At 58.8% G+C, this 5,318-nt stretch overlaps 1 non-coding gene across 1 annotated transcript; it reads left to right on the top strand.

Annotated features, from left to right (window-relative positions):
• The first annotated feature begins 1,933 nt into the window (after positions 1-1,933).
• Positions 1,934-3,748, top strand: LOC142796105 (small subunit ribosomal RNA). The gene has a single exon (XR_012893551.1). It is a non-coding gene; the product is annotated as a small subunit ribosomal RNA (ribosomal RNA).
• Positions 3,749-5,318: the final 1,570 nt, after the last annotated feature.

The raw sequence follows: 5,318 nt of genomic DNA, 5'->3' as shown, positions 1-5,318 counted from the left end.
GGAGTTCGGGACGCCGACGGCTAAGTGGGAACCGCCGCTCGGATGTTCGCCGTTTGTGGCCGAGTGAGTGCTGGCACTCCGGCGAAGCCAAACGGGGCCGATTCCGGCACGATATCGGCGTCTTTCTACGTGCTCGCCGGCGACCGTCGCACGAGTACGGCAAAGTGCGTCTGCCGGGGCGGGGTTTGCGACGCGTACGCAATAGTGAGAACCGTCGCTCGGATGTTCGTCGTCTTTCGCCGAGCCAGTGCTGGCACTCCGGCGAAGCCGAACGGAGCCGATTCGGGCACGATATCGGCGTCTTTCCACGTGCTCGCCGGCGACCGTCGCACGAGTACGGTAAACCGCGTCAGCCGGGGCGGAGTTCGGGACGCCGATGCGAAAGTGGGAAGCGCCGCTCGGATCTTCGCCGTTTTTGGAGGAGTCAGTGGCGGCACTCCGGTGAAGCCAAGGTGCGCCAATTCGCGCACGATATCGGCGTCTTTCGACGTGCCCGCCGGCCACCGTCGCACGAGTACGGCAAACCTCGTCTGCCGGGGCGGGGTTTGCGACGCCGACGCAAAAGTGGGAACCGCCGCTCGGATGTTCGCCGTTTTTGGCAGAGTGAGTGCTGGCACTCCGGCGAAGCGAAAGAGCGTGAATGCGCCCACGAAAGTAGCGTATTTGGACGTGCTTGACGGCGACCGCCGCAGGAGTACGAAAAACCACGTCAGCCGGGGCGAGCGACCCACGGCGGTCTGGGTGCTTATCGCTGCTATTATAGGGGCACCCCGGCAGACGCAGAAAGAAAAAAAAAAATGGGGACATGGCGTGCGTCACCGTGCGGCTTCGCAGCGTTGCCGAAGTCGCCGAGCCCTTCGACTGAGCCGAACGGCGGACAGGGAACGTTGGTCGGCCGTTCTAACCTGTCGGTGCCACGCCGAGACGTCGTTAAGGAAAACCGCGTCGTGGGCCTCTACGACGCCGTCGAGTCGTTGTACGTTTGGTGTCCAGCGTGTCGGCGGCGAGTAGCGGACACGTCGTTCACGACTTCGGTCTTTCGCAGTCGACGCGAACTTGCGGAGAGTCGTGGTGCCTCACGTTTTCGGCAGAAACCGCGGCGGAATTTTCCCGTGCGTGCGCGCACGACCTCGGTGCTGTGCCGTCAGCGTAGTGTTGCACAAACTCGTGGCCTACCCAAGGTGCGGTACGTTTGCGGCCGTATCCTCGGTGGGAATTTCGTGAGTAGGGTCGCAAATTCTACGACCTCGGCGGGTTTGAGAGCGACGTAGACTTGTGGCACGCTCAACATGCCACACGTTTCGGGGCACACCCGCGGTGAAATTTTCTCGAGTACGCTCGTATTAGGGCCCAAGGAGGTCTGGGTACTTATCGCTGCTATTATGTGGGGGTTCTCGTGAGCGGCGTACGCGAAAGCGACCGGGTGTCTGATATGCGGCGGGCTTCGGCCTCGTCAAGCGTGTCCTCGGGTCTGCTCCAGGGGAATCCACGGCAGTCGTCTGCAGCCTCATCCGCTTGATGCGTTAGGGGCTGGTTGTCGGACGGTGCCGTTTTACCACGATATCGAGGTGTGTTCCGTGTCGTCCTCGGGCGATTCAGATGCGAAAGCGCCGAAGACGCGGGCGTGACCCGTCGTCTGGCGGCTTTGCAGTCTCGGCTCCGTTGCTAGTTCCGGCCGGTCCACCGACAGTGCAGCGGGCTTGGGCAACCCGCACGGCGCGACCGAGTCGATGCAACGAAAAAGAGCGAGCATGAACGTGCTTCTTGCCGCACGGCTCCCACTCGTCTTTCGGGAAGGTTGTGCCGTAGCGAGCTCGAACGCCGTCATCTCGGAGTGCAAAATAAGCGTGTTGGGGCGCCTGAAGGTGGCCTCCGCCGCACACAGACTGCGTCCGGCCCGCCGAGGGCGAGGACGGACGCGCAGTCGAACGATTACCTGGTTGATCCTGCCAGTAATCATATGCTTGTCTCAAAGATTAAGCCATGCATGTCTAAGTACATGCCGAAATAAGGCGAAACCGCGAATGGCTCATTAAATCAGTTATGGTTCCTTAGATCGTTTCTTCCTACTTGGATAACTGTGGCAATTCTAGAGCTAATACATGCAGTGAGCCTGGAGCCCTTTGGGTAACGGGTGCTTTTATTAGACCAAGATCGATCGGGTTTCGGCCCGTATTGTGTGGTGACTCTGGATAACTTTGTGCTGATCGCATGGCCACGAGCCGGCGACGTTTCTTTCAAGTGTCTGCCTTATCAACTTTCGATGGTAGGTTACTTGCTTACCATGGTTGTTACGGGTAACGGAGAATCAGGGTTCGATTCCGGAGAGGGAGCCTGAGAAACGGCTACCACATCCAAGGAAGGCAGCAGGCGCGCAAATTACCCACTCCCGGCACGGGGAGGTAGTGACGAAAAATAACAATACGGGACTCTTTTGAGGCCCCGTAATTGAAATGAGTACACTCTAAATCCTTTAACGAGGATCAATTGGAGGGCAAGTCTGGTGCCAGCAGCCGCGGTAATTCCAGCTCCAATAGCGTATACTAAAGCTGCTGCGGTTAAAAAGCTCGTAGTTGGATCTCAGTTCCAGACGAGTAGTGCATCTACCCGATGCGACGGCTCGGACTGAACATCATGCCGGTTCTTTCTTGGTGCACTTCATTGTGTGCCTCGAGATGGCCGGTGCTTTTACTTTGAAAAAATTAGAGTGCTCAACGCAGGCGAGTCGCCTGAATAAACTTGCATGGAATAATAGAACAAGACCTCGTTTCTGTTCTGTTGGTTTTTGGAATACGAGGTAATGATTAAAAGGGACGGACGGGGGCATTCGTATTGCGGCGCTAGAGGTGAAATTCTTGGACCGTCGCAAGACGAACTACTGCGAAAGCATTTGCCAAGAATGTTTTCATTGATCAAGAACGAAAGTCAGAGGTTCGAAGGCGATCAGATACCGCCCTAGTTCTGACCATAAACGATGCCAACCAGCGATCCGCCTGAGTTACTCAAATGACTCGGCGGGCAGCTTCCGGGAAACCAAAGTATTTGGGTTCCGGGGGAAGTATGGTTGCAAAGCTGAAACTTAAAGGAATTGACGGAAGGGCACCACCAGGAGTGGAGCCTGCGGCTTAATTTGACTCAACACGGGAAAACTTACCCGGCCCGGACACTGGGAGGATTGACAGATTGAGAGCTCTTTCTTGATTCGGTGGATGGTGGTGCATGGCCGTTCTTAGTTGGTGGAGCGATTTGTCTGGTTAATTCCGATAACGAACGAGACTCTAGCCTATTAAATAGGTGCGGGGTTCCCAGCACCTTACAACCTTCTTAGAGGGACAAGCGGCTCCTAGCCGCACGAAACAGAGCAATAACAGGTCTGTGATGCCCTTAGATGTCCGGGGCCGCACGCGCGCTACACTGAAGGAAGCAGCGTGTCTTTATCCCTGTCTGAAAAGACTGGGTAACCCGTGGAACTTCTTTCGTGATTGGGATAGGGGCTTGCAATTGTTCCCCTTGAACGAGGAATTCCCAGTAAGCGCGAGTCATAAGCTCGCGTTGATTACGTCCCTGCCCTTTGTACACACCGCCCGTCGCTACTACCGATTGAATGATTTAGTGAGGTCTTCGGACCGATGTCCGGCGCGGCCTTTCGGTTGCGCCGGTCTGTTGGAAAGATGACCAAACTTGATCATTTAGAGGAAGTAAAAGTCGTAACAAGGTTTCCGTAGGTGAACCTGCGGAAGGATCATTAACGGATTGTGAAGGGTGAGCGCCTCAGCTGCGTCTGCGCCCGACACTTTCTGCCGCTGACCCCGTTTGGACGCGGGGTCGGCTTTTCCCCACGGGGCTGCCTGAATGTGGAGCGGCACCCCGTGACAAATTGTTGCGCCCAGCGGACGCCAACACCGCGACCTTGGACGGTCGGCCAGGTGGCGGACGCGGGTACAAACGGCGCAACGCACTCATAGGTCGGCTTTCGACCCGCCACTGCACCGTGGCTCGAAGCGCTCGAAATGCGCGACCCGACCGCTGCGGGACCGCCTAGTACTGTAAACAGGAGCGGCGGAGCGCGAACGGCGAGTCGTGGTTACGTCGGTAGAAGGCGAGGCTGCGCGTTCCCGAAACGCCAGCCGAGTGCCCTCCCGACCGTTCGAGCGTGCAAGAACGAGACCCGACAATCGCGCGGCGACTGCCAAGTACGAGAGGAACGGCACAAGCGTCGGCGGTCGGTCAAGGAACTGGCGATGTGACGGGTCCGCTGTGCACCAGTGCATACCGTCCCGCCGTCCGCGGCAAGCGCCTCCGCGTCCTCGGGTGACGGAGGCTGCCGGTCGGTTCTTGCAGGCGAGGGATCTCGCTGGCACCGGTTCGCGTTGACGCGCGGCCGGTCATGGCACGGCGATGCGACGGCCGAGGTGCGCAGTACTCGATGGAGGAACCGCACGCTCCGATGACCGTCCCGCCCTCCGCGGCGTATGCGTACCGACCGTAATGGTTGCAGCAGCGCCGGCCGGCTTTTGAATTCGCCACACGAAACACGGTGCGAGATCGCGGTTAGGGGAGCGTCGACGTTGCCAGGCGTTTTGCTTGCTGCCGAGGGAAAGGCGGCACGGCCACGTCGCGCTCGTCGCGATTAGCGGGTCTGCGCGCTTTGGGAAGGTGCCGCAACGACTTGCCGAAAGAGGAAGCACGGAAGAACGAGGGACTTGGACGTCCCGACAATTGAACGCACTTGCGGCCAGGCCCTTGCTGGCTTCGTTCTTCCGCCTCGAGTAGGCTCGTACGCGGCTCCGGCGCCGAAAGTGGTCCTTGGCACCGACTTCGGTGGACGTGGGAAGTGCCGCGCAAGTACGGCGCGCCTGGCTCCACCTGTTGGCTAAAGTAGGCAGCCGGATCGGCATTTTGGTGTGCGGTGGCAAACCGTGGATGCGAAAAAAGCTTGTGCGATTTCGTGGAACAAAAAGCGGGGGTCCCCCTTTTTATGCGGAGGAGACCGACCCGCCCGCCGTGGTGAACCGCGACGCCACGGTAAAAACGGGAGAGGCTTGTCGATGGGACCGTGCATCCCGCGCTCCACGGAGGCCGGGAGGCGGCCGCCCGAGGAAATGTGTAGCCGTCGAGGCCCGCATCTGCGTGCACTCTTATCCAAATGGGTGTACCGCAGGCATTTTCTGGTTAGGCGGGCCAATGAGAGCGAGCACACAACGATACCTACGGGTCCGGCTTGGAGAACCGGCTTCGACGCCTCCCGAGTATTTATAGAGGGGTGGACCACGAAAGCACTCGCAAGTAGCGGAAGCGAAACGCCGTCCGAAACACAC

This window comes from Rhipicephalus microplus, unplaced genomic scaffold (assembly GCF_043290135.1).
Source record: "Rhipicephalus microplus isolate Deutch F79 unplaced genomic scaffold, USDA_Rmic scaffold_1114, whole genome shotgun sequence".
NCBI lineage: Eukaryota > Metazoa > Arthropoda > Arachnida > Ixodida > Ixodidae > Rhipicephalus > Rhipicephalus microplus.
The sequence above is the reverse complement of the archived record's forward strand: the minus strand, read 5'-3'. Positions and strand labels throughout refer to the sequence as shown.